Raw genomic sequence first — 16422 nt, forward strand, 5'->3', positions numbered from 1 at the left:
AAGAATATAAATGGGCCTATTTTTCTTTTTTATTCAGAAAGTAGTATTTGAATATGCTTTGAAAAATAAAAAATCTCAGCAGATATATACAGGAGTACTTATTTAACACTTTGAGTATTATGAAAATTTTCTAATTAATTTGTTTTTGAAATTTAATTTCTGATTTAATATAATCCTGTCATGTGTTTTAAAAAACACTTTTCATTCACATTGAGAAATGAACTGTGAGTGCTATTGGATTATATTTTCCCCAATTACTTATATTTTTAATATTTATTTTTAGATGTAGTTGCACACATCCAATAACTTATTAAGAACATTTTTTCCTCCTAACCCTACCAAAAACCTGTTACAACAAAACATGTTTGATAATGTGGAATGATTGATAGCTATAATTTAAGATTGGCAGATGTCCAGTATTCTCAGCTCTCCTTGTGACGGTTTCATGCCCTGCCCTACATGTTCTTTTAAGGAATAATAGCAATACTTCAATTTTGTCGTTCATTACCCATTATTATTCTATTATTTTTTTCCATTAGTCATTAAAAGTCTCATTACTTCATTACCCACTGGAAGATATATCTGATTTTTTTTCTGTAACAGTTTGAACATTTTTAGAGCTGTTTTGGATTAATAGCAAAACTAAGAGAAAAATGCAAATATTTCTGATACCACATTCTACCAATGGTTTTACCCATTATCAGTATATCCCAGTAGAGTAGTATATTTGTTAAAATTGATAAAGTTACATTTATACATTAAAATCATTCAGCATCACTAGTTTACATTTATAGCACAATAATGGTATTTCATATCCTATGGGTATGAACAATTACATAATAACATCTATTCATCATTGAAGTACCACACAAAATATCTTCAATGTCCTTTAAGTTTGCTGCTCTACTTATTCATTGCTTCTCCCTCCTGTCCCCTGGAAACCACTGACCTTTTTCTTCTCTATATAGTTTTTTTTCCAGAATGTTTTATAATTGTAATTATATAACATATAGAATTTTCAGATAGGCTTCTTTTATTTGGTAATATTCATTAATTATTCCTCCATGTCTTTTCAGGAGACAACATCCACTTGCATGTTTGCTTTTAATTCTGAGTAACATTCTATTACCTGGATGTTGCAGAGTTTATTTATTCACCTACTGAAGAAAATATTCATTACTTCCAAATTTTGGCCATTATGCATGAAAGAAACATAAACATTTGTTTTCATGGTTATACATATTTTTAATTCCTTTGAGTATATAGCAAGAAGCATGACTGCTGTGTTTCATGGTAAGAGTACACTTAGTTTTATAAGAAACAGACAAATTGTCCTGCAAAGCAATGGTACCATTTTGCATTCAAACTAGCAACCCATGTGCAATTCTGTTGATCCATTCTCACCACCATTGGTGGTGCTAGTATTCTGGATTTTGACCATTCTAATACATGTTTATTTTCTTCTTACCAATCAAAGGTATTTCAGCATGAATAATCTTGTAACTAAAGTAACTAATTTAATCAGCAAATATTTATTTAGGACTTAGTATGTGCTAGTCATTTTTCCTGAAATCATAAACACATCAATGAAATAAAACAATCAAACAAAAGTCCTGTAGAGGAAGACTTTGAAGATATTGTAGCCTTGATTCCAGATTGCCACAATAAAATAATTAGTGCAATAAAATGATCTACCTGAATTTTTTTGACTCCTAAGCAGTACGAAAGTTTTGTTCACTATATGATTTATTCTATTGTGTGCTATTATATTAGATTAAAAAACAATGCTCATATCTTAATTTTAAAATAATTTATTGCTAAATTGCCAATGGTCATCTGGACTTTCAGTAAGTCAAAATAATTTGGATCATTCTTCCCCCCAAGCAATAGGTCTAAATACTGGGACACTATATTTTAGATCTTGAACTTCTCCCAAAAACCCATGTGTGTAATTTTTGGTCCTCAGCCTTTGATACTACTGAAAAGCAGATTTACCTTTAGGAAGGTTAATTCATAGGAGGTATGCACTTAAATGGGCTTCTCCTCTGACTCTCCTTTTGCTCCCTCCCTGACATGAAGTTAGTATCTACTTTGCCACTTGTTCCTGTGATGATGCAACTGTGTCACAAGAGGCCCCAGAATAATGGGTCAATCTGTCATAGATCGAAACCTCTGAAAACACGAGCCAATAAAGCCTTTACTATTTTCAAGTTGATTATCTCAAGTATTTTGTCACAATAACAAAAAGCTGACTAACATATGTACTTAAAATATTCACTAAACAATGTTGCAAATAGATAGGCTATTATCCCAATTTTATTGTTCCATTTGTAAACATAGGTGGAATAGATATAGTTTAATTTTTTAAGGACCAAAGGACTTTTGGTACAGTAAATGGGCATTTGATTCAATAATTCACTAGTTTTCTTACTCCTACCAAGAAATTCAGCTTGTACTTTGAAGCTTTGAAGTCAGTTATTGATTAATCTTTTTCAGCTACGGATGTCCCAGATGGTTTCTACTTCCAATATGATCACCTTCATCATTTATCTTTGCTATATCTCTTAAATAATATTCTGCAGCTTCTATATTACCATTTCTACTTCACCTTGTATTTGTATATTATGGAGATGAATTCTTTCCTTCAAGTTCATGAACCAACCTGGACTAACTTCAAACTTTCCTCTTGTAGAGTCCTTACCTCTGTCAGACCTTCACAATACTGAGGACTGATGGCTTTGTTCTGGATTAGGCTTGGATAAGGAGAAAATTGCAGCTGACTTAATTATACATTCAGATCAAAAAAACTTTTCCATGTCAACAAATTGGCTTTTTTCTTCTTCTTTTTTTTTTTATTATTTGTACACTCCTTGTAGAAGCACTTTTAATTTCCTTCAAGAACGTTTCCGTAGCACTCACAACTTGAGTCATTGATGCAAGAAGCCACATTTTCAGCCCATCTTAGATTTCAATATTCTGTCTCATGAAGCTTCATAATTTCTAGTTTTTTATTTAAAGTGAGAGATATGCAACACTTCCTTCAAGTCAAACACTTATAGGCCAGGGAGGGTTTTTAATAGTCTTAATTTCAATATTGTTTTGTCTTGGGGAAATGGAAGAGTGAGATGAAGGAGAAGGATGGAAGAATGGCTGGTAAATGGAACAGTAAGAACATACATAACATTTCTCAATCAAGTTCATTCCCTGTCTTATACAATAGTACATATAAGACAGTACTTGATTCATGGCACCTAAGACTATTTCAATAATAACAGCAAAGACCACGGGTCACCATAACAGATCTCTCATAATTAAAATCTGAAACATTGTGAGAATTATCAAAATTGATCAGAAAGCATGAACTGAACTTGTACAGTTGGAAAATCACAACAAAAGAATCACTTAATAAAAAATTGCCACATAACTTCAATTTGTAAAATAAAATGCAATATCTCCAAAGTTCAATAATGAGGTATGAGTGTATTCATGAAGCATGTATTTTAGTTGAGGAGATCAAACTATTAAGCACATAATTATCAAAACATGTAAATTTTATCTATGGAAAAAACTCCACTGGAATAGGAATAATAGTACATAAAGTTTGGCAATGATTAAAAAAATGAATTAAGAATGCAGAGAGAAGATTTCAGTGAGGCAAAGAAAACACAGAGTTAGGTTTTCAGGGAGGCAAATAGTAAAGGCATTTTAAGAAAAGACTGGGTTGGGATATACCTCAGTTGGTAGAGTCTTAAGTATACCTGCCTTACATGTACCTTGTACATGGTCCTGGGTTTAATTCCCGGGGGGTGGGGGGAGAGAGAGAGAGAGAGAGAGAAACAGAGAGACAGAGAGAGACTGGATTAGCTTTATCAAATTCTTATGAGAGGTTAAAAATGATAATTAATAAATGGCTATTGAATTTATCAATATGAAAGCTATTGCCTGTCTTATCTAGCTTAGCTTTAGTTGACTGGTACCCATGAAATTTTGAATGGAATAGGTTTAGTAAGTATTTCTAGTAGATTGATAGGCTATGTACTTAATTAAAACCTCTGATGTAAACAACAGAAACAATTCTGAGTAAAATATTTTAATTAGCTATGTTCAATCATTGATGAGCATGGGAAAATATAAAGAATTTCTAGACTGCAAATGAATATAGGAGGGAAGTCAGGGCATAAATTTGAGCATAGCAACCATGTATTCAGGTTCACCTTGCATACTTTAATTTAAAGGGAGAAGTTTGTATGTTTCAAAGCTGAGTAAACAGGAAACAGAACCCAAGATTCAAGGCAATATAGGAAATCAAAAACTGCATTTCTCCCAAAAGTCAATGACTTCCAATGAATGCATTCTTAATAAAAGGGTAAATAATAACTAATCTTCCAACACCTCAGAAATGCCAAGGAATTAAATGGCATTTGGCAATAGCTGGGTTAAAGTAGAAATAATTGATTGGATCCCACTTCAGAATTTTTATGGGCTTACCTTGTCTATTCACAGTAAACGGTTTGTCTATGGATCTTTAAATTTAGCGATAACTTATAAATATCTTGAACTTATAGCATTGCTGAGTGCTTGTCAAAACCAAATGAAGCAAGGTGCTGTGGTGTAAGGCTGTGTTCCCAGTGGCTCAGAAGCCTGAGGCAGGAGGATCATGAGTTCAAAACTCAGTGAGACCCTGTCTCTAAATAAAATACAAAATAGTACAGGGGATGTGGCTTAGTGTTCCAATGACTCTAAGTTCAATCCCCAATCCCTATCCCCCCCTTACCCCTCACCCCCCAGAAACCCAAATGTTAAAAAAAACTCAAACTGAAACCTTATCCATATCCAGTAATATTTCTGCAAGTAAAATTGATGGAAAATGAATAGCTTAGAACTAGAAAGAACAAATTTAGAAGTATACTAATATTTTGAGAATAAGATAGACAAGGTAAGATTCAGTCGAATGAATGCAGGATGAATATCCTGGTATACATGAATCTAAAGTATTTAGTTATTTTTCAGCAATTGTTATCCCTTTTAAACAACACCAGAACATAGAAGTCAAACACCTTGTTACAGTGGTGAAAAAAGATCCCTTCAAATATTGAATTTCATCAATGGATGTGCAACTGATGTGATTCTGCAATCTGTATATGGGGTAAAAATGGGAGTTCATATCCCACTTGAATCAAAGTGTGAAATATGATATATCAAGAACTATGTAATGTTTTGGACAACCAACAATAAAAATTAATTTTAAAAAATAAATTAAAAAAAAAAATAGACTCAGGAAGGTGGTAAGCTAGGGAGAGAAGAATTAGGTTGTAAAGCCGAAAACAAGAGAGTGATAGAGTAAAGAACCTGCAAAGGAGATGTGTCTCAGTCCCTTCAGGCTGCTATGACAAAGTGCCTTAGACGGGGTGGCCTCTAAATAAAGAGACATTGATTTCTCACAGTTTCAGAAGTTGAGAAGTCTAAGATCAAGATGACATCAGATTCAGGGACTTGGGGGGAGGTGCATTTCTTGACTCTCAGATGGAAACTTCTAGTTGTGTCTGCACAAGGTGAAAGGGGAGAACTCTGGTGTTGCATTATGGAAGTAGAAACTTCCATATTTTAAGTGTGTGCTTTGAAGATTGAGAAGTGAATACCAAAAGAAATAAAATAGCATCATTTCCACATGGCCCTAAGGATAATAAAATAAAGATGATACAGTTGATACCTAAGGAAAAAAAATATTGAATTTCAAATTCCATGGTATATTTTGATGATTTTTAGGAATATTCACTATTTGAACAAAACAGTTAACATTTGTAGGGATGAAGACGTAGTTTTAGCAATAAGGCAATAAATGCCTACAAATAGAGGATAAAAATAATAAGAGTACTTATAAATATGCAGAGATGGAATATAGGGGGGAAGAATATAGCCTCTTATGGAAACAGTTAATGAAGTTTCCAACCTCACAAAATCATGGTGAACAAAGATTTCTACATGGAAAAGAAATATATATTTTCCAAACATTCTGGAAAGCAATTTTGTACAGACAAAGTACAGTGCTTTTTGGAACCTTCTACATGAGCAGTTACCTTGAACTCCTCCTGACTTGTCTTGTGCCCTTGAATTTCTAAAAAAGTTAAGGAGATCTTGCTATCACTGCTATAACCATGCCAGAATGGTCTAAGAGAAGATGTTGAAGAAGCTCTGGATATGGATCTTCTCAAACAGGAAACAGAGCATGGAACCCTCAATGTTAATCATCTCCCCAACTCCATTCTCAATTTGAGGAGCCTGCTACATGCACCACTTTGAAATGAAGCAGTACAGAAATTAAAGAGCATAACAGATGCAGTACAATTGCTTAGGAGCATATTCCATGTTCTGGGCCTCATGAAGATGGACATGATAAACTATACTATACAGAACATTTGACCTGACCTCCAGTAACATTCAGTCCAGTATGTATGAGCTAAATTTCAGGAATTCCTTGACAAGCAGCCTATTCTTCTCAATTATACCACAAAATGGCTAACCAAAGCATCCATAGACCTCATTACACCATTTACAAGTAATGACTTTCCCAGCTTCTCCTCCAGCATAAAATATTCATCTCCCGATCAGGAACCAAAGAACCCAGACACACCTAGTCTCACAGTGGTGCTATACCAGGGGTACTTAAACCTCCTTCTCTGGGATCATGGAAATGATTAATTCCCTGTGACTCTGCTGATGGACAGAATGCAGCTCCAGGAGATGAAGTCCAAGTTGTACAACTTGGCTCAATATTGTTGGTGGCAAGAAGTTTCTCTGGTAGTGTTTTATTCAGCTCACCTGAATGTGTGAATAAACTGAAATACATAGCTAAAGTCCTGGCTTAAGAATTTAACTCCAGGTACATCTTTTAGTCACCTGCCCAGCACCATCATGGATTTGTTGATTGCCCTGTTGCATGAGAAACCCTCAGAATCCACTAAACACCAGATGGTCTTGGAAATGTGACCCTCCATGGAGGGGCTTCCTGATTTCTACTTAGGCCTCTAGATTAGCCCTTTGCAGGAGGTATCTCTTACTGCCACAGCTAATGCCCATTATCAGCATGAAGCAGCCAAAGTGGTCATCATTCATTTTCCCAAAACAGTAGTTGGAGTTACTTGGTGAGAGGAGGGAAAATTAGACAGAAAGGACCATGCATAGGCAGCAAGGAAAAGTGTCTCAGAGAAGAAAAGGAGGAAGAGAGGACTGGGAAAGCAAGTTTTTGCTGTCTCTGTCTGCAGCTATTCCTAGCCACAAAAGGCAGTTCTTTAATAGCCCCTAGATATAACCAACAGCAAAAGTTAATTCCTCTTGTGCCAATACACCCTTACTCCTACCATTGTGCTGATAAAGGCTGAGAAATAACTTTTCTCCAGATTTGCTGAGGTAATAGGCTAGGAACCTTAAGAGGACACAATGAAAACCCTTGGTCCTTTTTAAGTTAAAGAGATGGAATTAATACATAAAGTAATGGCACCCAACAACATTCACAATTCAAAAAGGAAAGATAATAATATAATAATGCTGATCAGAAAAGTTGAATTAGTCAGAAACTAATTGTAGTGCACGTGGTATCTTTTTAAACATAAAATAACTTGAATATTCACAAGAATTTGCTCTCGGATATAAAGTTTCAATTCAAAGATTCACATGTTCTTGAAAATTGAAAATTTTACATGAAACCTCAGCCAAGGCTAAAAATGTTCTAATTTATGAAACAAGCAAATACAAAAACTTGTGAAGGGACATAGCCCCAATATATGACATATGGGCTTCACCTGAGAATATCTGAGAATTAATGAGTACACCATAAAAAGTTATTAAAATGAAAAAAAAAAAAAACTAGCACCATAAACAAGTGTGAAAACAGGTGTTTTATTAAAGCACAATTTGTAAGAAAAAATATTCATAAAATATTACTTGGAAAAAGCTGTTAAATAGAGATCTATATTATAGTCATAAATATAGGCACAAATTTCAAATAATAGAAGGAGCAAGACACTATCCAAAATGAAAAATATTTGAAAAAGAATCTTGGAATTTATATAAAATTTATAACTATTAATGTTAAAAATTCAATGTAAGAGTTATGCATCTCATCAGACAGTTTAAAAGCTTTGCCTGGTTTCTTGGTATAAATTATTTCTAAAATTGGCCTGTGTGTATAAATGTGTTTTTTCTAAATTTTTATAATTTTTTTACCTCACATATTACAGAATGCAAGAGTTTTTTGTTTTTTTTTTCAACAAGAGTTATTTTCCTCCTTGGGATTAAACTTTCTTGTATATCACTCCTCAACTAATTAATCTCAAGTATTTTTATTATATATTATGTGACATTTTAGTGACAGGAAAAATATAGATGATAAAATTGCATAATATAAATCACATTTATATGCTTTTACAAGCACACTATTTAATCAAGTGGCCTGTAACTTTTGCCTACATCATTCTGCCAATCATTCATTTGGTAGTTCATAAACCATCTACCATTGATTTAAATTATCCCACAATATGACTACTGATCTGTTTCTCCTCAAAAGTCCTTTTCAAAATTTATCTTTTCTTAAACATTTCATTCCTTAAATTCTTTTTTTTCTATAATATTATTTACTCATTCTCAATCTTCTAACACCCCTTTCCCATTTCTATCTACATTCTTCTGCAAAAAAAAAGATAGATAATACCATTTTTTTTTCCAATTATAGTACATGAATTTTGACCATAACCTAAAATTTAAAAAGTTAAAACAGGGGAAAGAAACCTCACTCTTGGACCTTCAAACTGGCTAGGCTCATACATTCTGAATTTTCAATAAAGATATGTTTAATAATCCATATATTTATTAAAGTTTGTGCTTAAAATTCTTATTCAGATGCTAATTTAAAGCTTCTTTCTGTTTTCTAAAATTCTGTACTCTTTCCTTCTTAGCCAGTTTATTGAAAGTAGTTTAAACAATTTGGATATACATTGATTAGCCTAACAAGAAGTCACATGAATACTGAAGTTTAAGGTGGATGAGATTTAATTCACTTGATATCATAAAATGTCTCTGATGCTTTTAGTCTTCCGATCTGTCCTGGCAATCATAGCTGTCTTTGTCTTCTGAATGAACCTTTTCATTGCCAGATGTTGGTTAACAACAATGAATAGGATGATACATACTCCAGCAATTATGATACTGCATGTATGCATGTGGTGTAGGTATAAAGCATTAGGTCTTTTGACCACACCTTGAATAAAACTGAAATTTTTTATATAACTAGACCACCAGAACTAAGTTCTTTGTTATTTCTGAATTGCTTGTCCCACTTACTTTAATTGAATTCCAGTCATAAATTCAAATTTCAAAACTTCCATCATTAGAATTATATCATAACTCTATAGAGTTATGCTAACATCTATTAAACAGACTTCCTAATATATTTTTAAATTTGCCTCGCATGCATAATATCCATTTTTTTTTCAAGCTAAATTCAAATACTTCAGTTAGGAAATCCACTTTTCCCTTACATTAAGTTACCCAGGAAATAACCTTTGAGACAATGTATGAGAAGTTTATTAGGAATTGTTTAGGAGATCCATCTGTGGAAGGGTATAGGAGAAAAAACTGGACTGTGCAGAGAAAAAGGTGTGATGCAATATTGTTTCTGTGAAGGCCAAGGTCAACCACCAGGAGAGCTCTGATGCTGGTATAGTCAATAAATCTGTCCTCATTGGAATAAAATACTATCCTCATTGGTGAATCTTCATACTCTTGTGGTAGCCAGCCCGAGTATGTTCCCCTAGAAATAGGACATAATCTCAAGCAGTTATTCTTTTTAATTTTTATTTATTGTTTTTAGTTACACATGACAGTAGAATCTATTCTGATATATTTGTACAAGCATGGAATATATCTTATTCCAATTAGGATCCCACTCTTGTGTATCTGATGGTGAGATTCATGGTAGAATACTCCTAAATGTACATGGGAAAGTTATGTCAGATTGTACTGCCTTTCCCATTCCTATCCCCCCTCCTTTTTTTTCATTCCCCTCTGTCTAATGTATTGTACTTCAATTCTTCCCCTCCCCACCCTTATTTTGAGTTAGCATCCACATGTCAGAGAAAACATTCGAACTTTGGTTTTTTGAGTTTATCTTATTTCACATTGTATGATAGTCTCTAGACCCATCCATTTACCATAAAGTCATTCTTAATGGTAATATATATATCATAAAGTCATTCTTCTTTATTGCTGGGTAATATTCCATTGTGTATATACAGCTCAATTTACTTATCCATTCCTCTGTTTATGGGCACATAGTTTGGTTCTATTCAGTTTAGATATTGGGAATTGTGGTTCTATAAGCATTGATGTGGCTGCATCACTCTAGTATGATTATTTTAACTCCTCTGGATGTATATCAAGAAGTGGAATAACTGGTTAAATGGTGGTTACATTCCTAGTTTTTTGAGGAATCTTCATACTTCTTTCTAGAGTGGTTGCACTAATCTGCATTTCTACCAACACCTTTTGGGTATAAATTTTTCCCACATCCTAATCAACATTTATTGTTATTTTATTATTGATACTTGCTATTCTGGTTGGAGTGAGGTGAAGTTTCAGTGTAGTTTTAATTTGCATTTCTGTAATTGCTGGAAATGTGGAATATTTTTTTCATATATTTATTTATTGTTTTTTATTTAAATATGACAGTGGAATGCACTGCAATTCATATTACACATACAGAGCACAAATTTTTTATATCTCTGGTTGAATACAAAGTATATTCACACCAATTCATGTCTTCATACATGTACTTTGGATAATGATATCCATCATATTCCACTATCATTTCTAACCCCATGCCCCTCCCTTCCCCTCCCATCCCTCTACTCTATCTGGATTTTGTCTATTCCTCCCACGCTACCCCTCTCTATCCCACTATGAATCAGCCTCCTCATATCAGAGAAAACTTTCAGCATTTGTTTTTTTGGGATTGGGTTTCTTCACTTAGCATAATCTTTTTTTTTTTAACTTCATCCATTTACCTGCAAATGCCATGATTTCATTCTCTTTTATGGCTGAATAATATTCCATTGTGTATATATACCACATTTTCTTTATCCATTCATCTATTGAAGGAACTCTGGTTTGGTTCCACAGTTTAGCTATTGTGAATTGTGCTGCTATAAACATTGATGTGGCTCTATCCCTGTAGTATGCTGTTTTTTAAGTCCTTTGGGTAAAGACTAAGGAGACAAATAGCTGGGTCAAATGGTGGTTCCATTCCCTATTTTCCAAGGAATCTGTATATTGATTTCCATATTGGCTGCACCAATTTGTAGTGCCACCAACAGTGTATAAGTGTACCTTTTCCCCCACATCCTTGCCAACAGTTATTGTTGTTTGTATTCATAATATTGACAGTTCACATTTCTTCTTTTGTGAGTGTCTGTTTAATTTCTTTACTCATCTATTGATAGGTTATTTGTGGGTTTTTGCTGTTATTGTTACTGCTGTTGTTTTTAAATATTTTGAGTTCTTTATATATGTTGGAAATCAATGATTTATCTGAAGTGAGGTTGGCAAAGATTTTCTCCCATTCTGTAGGCTCTCTCTTCACACTCTTGATAGTTTTCTTTGCTGTGAAGTAGATATTTAGTTTGATATCATACCATTAAAAAATAAAATACTTGAGATTCAATCTAATAAAATAGATGAAAAATATCTATGTTAAAAATTACAGAATACTAAAGAAATTGAGAAAAACATTAGAAGATTGAAAGACCTCCTATGTTCTTGGATAGGCAGAATTTATATTGTCAAAACTGCCATAGTACCAGAAACACTATACAGATTTAATGCAATTCATGTTTAAATTCCAATGATATTCTTCAGAGAAACAGAAAAATAAGTAATAAAATTTATTTGGAATATAAAAGTCCCAGAGTAGCCAAAATAATCCTTAATGAGAAAACCAAAGATGAAGACAACACCATACCATACTTTAAATTATACTACAGAGTTATAGTAACAAAAACATTATGGTATTGGCACCAACAGGCATGAAGAATAATGGAATAGAATAGAAAACAGACAAGTCCACATAAATACAGTTATCTCATTCTAGAAAAAATGCCAAAGACATACATTGGAGAAAAGACAGCCTCTTCAACAAATGGTGCTGGGGAAACTGGAAATTCATATGTAACAGAATAAAACTTAACCCTCCGATCTCTTATGCTGTGCAAAACTCAACTCAAAGTGGATCAAAGACCTAGGTATTAAACCAGAGACCCTATACATACTCAAAGAATATAGGCCCAACACTTCATGTCAGCTTAGTAACTGACTTCCTTAACAAGACTCCTAAAGTGCAAGAAGTAAAACCAAAAACCTCAAACAATTCTTCTGAAGACGCAAAAGCAAAGGACTAATGCCCATAGCATTCCATTCAGGTGGGTGCAATAATCTTTTATTCATAAAGGAAGAATTAGACAGTTAACATTGCCTTTTCCAACTCTCTTTATGTTCATCACTCTATCTTTGGTCTGCCTACTAGATACCTTTTCCTTTTCACCAATAAACTTTCCAAGTAAAAACAAAAATGAAAGTATTAAAATTATTAGTAATTTGTCTACAGTTTTACTTTTTTTAAGCCAACATTTACTGTTTTCTATATGTTAGAAATATATAAGGCAATGTTTTCTTTCTTGAATTTTTTCAATACTAGTAGATTTGCTGAGCAAATTTTCCTACTCTTTTATACAACTGTATCACTTCCATACTTGCTAACAGAGGCACAAAGATTTTTATGTAGCTTTTTCACAGAAGAATATCTTATGGTCCAAAATCCCTGCAGTCCCACAGTCCTTAAACAGTATTTGGAAAAATGTATAATTATATATGTGTATTGGTGTGTGAGTAAATAATAGAAACATGAGTGCAACAGTTCTATGTATATTATATAAGATGTACTGCCATGTTATTTGAAGTGTACCACCACATGATTTAAGCTAATAGTTTAGTTCCTTTGCAGAAAACCTCAGATCTAAGTATCTAATGATGCATATAAAACAAAACAGAAAACAAAAATTTGACCACCGCAACAATTGAATAATTAGATTGAGAAGTACAATGTGTTCTATTTTTTGATTTATAACTCCTGTTACCCTATCTATGACTCTTATTATTAAAGTTTCCTTTCTTTAGTATAGAGTAGTTGATAAATCTACAGCCATGTGAGAAATATTATGAAATATGAAGTTCTGTTTTAATAGCCACACACTTCAGTCCCACTCAATCTCAGTGAAGCAAACTGAGTTATCCCCTTCTTTAAGACAGGGTGTTGGAATATAAATAAAACTCACTATTGTATTTAAGATCCTAATGCCAAGTATTATTTCAAAAGTTTTTCCCCCATGATTCTAGATGTACATGTTACTACACTGTTTAAATTTATTCCCTTATTAAATTCTGTACTTTCAAATACTTTATTATATGTTAGTTGACAAAATTCACTTTCTTCGTGAATCTTTTTTAGACAAGTTAAAAAATTGAATTCAGAATCATAGTCCACTTTTAGATGTAATACATTATCTATCATTATTTAATTCTATTGGGTTTTGGTCATTATTTGTTCCTTTCAAAGCAATAAAATAATTTATTAAAATAAGAATGCAAGCAAAAAATTTTAGTAAGTTTATTTACATGTTAGTATCAAATATATACATATATAATGTTTTGAGAAATAAAATTTATTCATTACTTCATGTGTGTCTGTGATTAATAATTTTCAATCTTTATTCATTTATTTTTGGTTTTTGGAAGAGGGGATTGAACCCCCTGGTGCTTTACTATTGAACAACATCCCCAGTCTTTTCCTATTTTTCTTTTATTTTTTAGTTTTCATTTTAAGACAGGTCTTGCTAAGCTGTTGAGGCTGGACTTGAACTTGTGATCCTCCCGCCACATCCTCTAAGCGGCTGTGATTATAGTCACATGCTAATATGCTCAGCTAATTTTCATCCTTTATTAAACACATGCTTTAATATTTCATTATAACTTAATATTTTTAACAAAAATGAGTGCTTTTGGTTTTAAAGCATGATAACAAATATTACACTCATGTATATTAAGTTATATAGTATGTGTTTAGATCAAAATGTGACTTTTATACTGTAGTCCTATTGATATGCTTTATCTGTTCTTACATAATTTATAAAATGTTGAAATTAGGGGCTTTGTAACTAGAGTAATGACTTAACATATTGTCATTTGTGAGAACATCATAAATGAGTAAACAGATCAAAGGATCAGTATTGTTCTTTTGAATGACATTTCCAAGATTCCTTTAGGTAACATGCATTTTAGAGATTTCTATCACATTGCATATTTATTATATAAAATCTAATATAGGATAGTAAAAGCAAGTGAAGTAATCAGAAAATCCCATATTGAAGTACCCACATTGTGTTGAGTATTCTTCTCTGTGTTGACCAGATTTCTATTTCACCCTGCTGAGTGGGACACAGCTGGATGAGAAATGTATTTATTTACCAAAGGGACATATAAATATGTAGTAAACTATAAATTATAAATTCCACTATATTGGATTTTGAATCATTTTTGTGTGTGTGCTGGCATAAGTTTGCTTTACTACAGGACTGTTAGTGCAAGGAACAGAGATATGGCTAAATTAATGATAGATATGCATCTCAAAATCTCATAGTCTAAAAAGAAGTAAGATTATGGTTATAGTCCTCAGGAAGAGTATAAACATGAAATGTTTTCAGATGCCCCACAGAAAAATAATTCTCTTCAACACTATGTCTGTTATCAAAATAAAACTTTATACTTTCATCATGACAAATATTGTAGAGAAATTAATATCTTTGGCTCTTTTCCTATCAATAGTTGTCTTCTTTGGGGTTAAGATTTTTTGTTATCTAGGTACTTGCTGCTAAAGATCAGAAAAGGGGGCAAGTAGGAACCCCTATTGCTTTGTTGAATTCCATACATTCCTAGGCAACCTTGGGTGGTTTGTTTTTTCCTTACTGATTTATCATTTTCAAAAATTATCCCAGTAATTTTTAGTTCATTTACCTTTACTCAGACTTTGGCTTAGTGTATTCCTCTCTGATTGCTCAACTATTTTAATAGGGTAAGAGTAAGAAAAGGAGAAACATCAGAGTCATGGAAACTGATAGAGACACAAGGAAAATAAAAATATATTTAGTGCATGAATTTTTTTTTAAATGGATAAATATGTCAAGAAAGCAAGCGGGTCTGAAGTATGTAAATAGCTGATGGTAAAACCGAATGTCATGATGTTTGTACACATAGAAAAAAGGAAGAAAAGAAAAAAAAATTACAATTAGTAGCTATTTTCTGCCAGGTACTATTAAAGGTCATAAACATTCCCCTCAGTCATACTTAATATTTATAACTAGTCTGTGAAGAACTATCTTAAAGATTTCTGAAATGCACAGTAATTGATTAACTTTTCTCCATTCATGTACTTCTTAGATCATTAAGCATTATTCAAACATACATATCTATAATTTCAAATTTGTATATTTTTTTAATGCTTGATGGTTATGACATTACATAAAAGAACATGAAACAATAGTAAAAAAATACAGGCAGAGGTCTATGTATGAGATTCAGAAACTGGTAACAATGAGTCAAGACCCAGCACACTGGAAAACACTAATCAAAGAATGAAATACTAGAGAGGAAGCAGTGCGGGCCCAATAGGCATCGGCCTGATGCTTCCACTGCTACTGCACCTCAGTCCTGTTCATGTGGTCCACCTGACCTGGTCTGGCCCATCTGTGCTCTTCAGCCGAGATGCTGAAAATATTTGGGTGACAGCTGCCTGAAGGGTCTGCAGAAATTACAGAAGACATAAAACACTAATGCATTTGAGAAAGCGGTGAAGTTTGGGGGGAGGGAGAGAAAGCAACTCCTTTCCTGATCTGCAACTTGACTGGATGCTAAGAGGTGTGTGGACATGAATAGCCAGGGGTCTGACAGCAATGAAGAGGACCATGACCCAAATTGTGAGGAGGAGGAGGAGGAAGAGGATGAGGACTCTGGGGAGATAAAGGATTCTCATGTGGGAGTAGCCAGCGATGTGGAGCAGCAGGGGGCTGATGCCTTTGATCCTTAGGAGTACCAGTTCACTTGCTTGACATATAAGGACTCTGAGGGTGCCCTCAACGAGCACATGACCAGCTTAGCTTCTGTCCTAAAGGTATCTCATTCGGTTGCCAAACGGATATTAGTTAATTTCCACTGGCAATTCTCAGAGATATTGGTCAGATACAAGTCCAATTCTTCTCAACTGTTGTTGAGGCATGAGTTCAGCCCAATCCATCAAAACATGTCCCCACCACCCATCCCCCTCAT

The 16422-nt window shown here is 33.4% G+C and overlaps 1 pseudogene; it reads left to right on the forward strand.

Annotated features, from left to right (window-relative positions):
- Positions 1-6117: 6117 nt before the first annotated feature.
- LOC143411394 (T-complex protein 11-like X-linked protein 2 pseudogene) lies at positions 6118-6893 on the forward strand (annotated as a pseudogene).
- Positions 6894-16422: the final 9529 nt, after the last annotated feature.

Source organism: Callospermophilus lateralis, chromosome 12 (genome assembly GCF_048772815.1).
Source record: "Callospermophilus lateralis isolate mCalLat2 chromosome 12, mCalLat2.hap1, whole genome shotgun sequence".
Lineage (NCBI taxonomy): Eukaryota > Metazoa > Chordata > Mammalia > Rodentia > Sciuridae > Callospermophilus > Callospermophilus lateralis.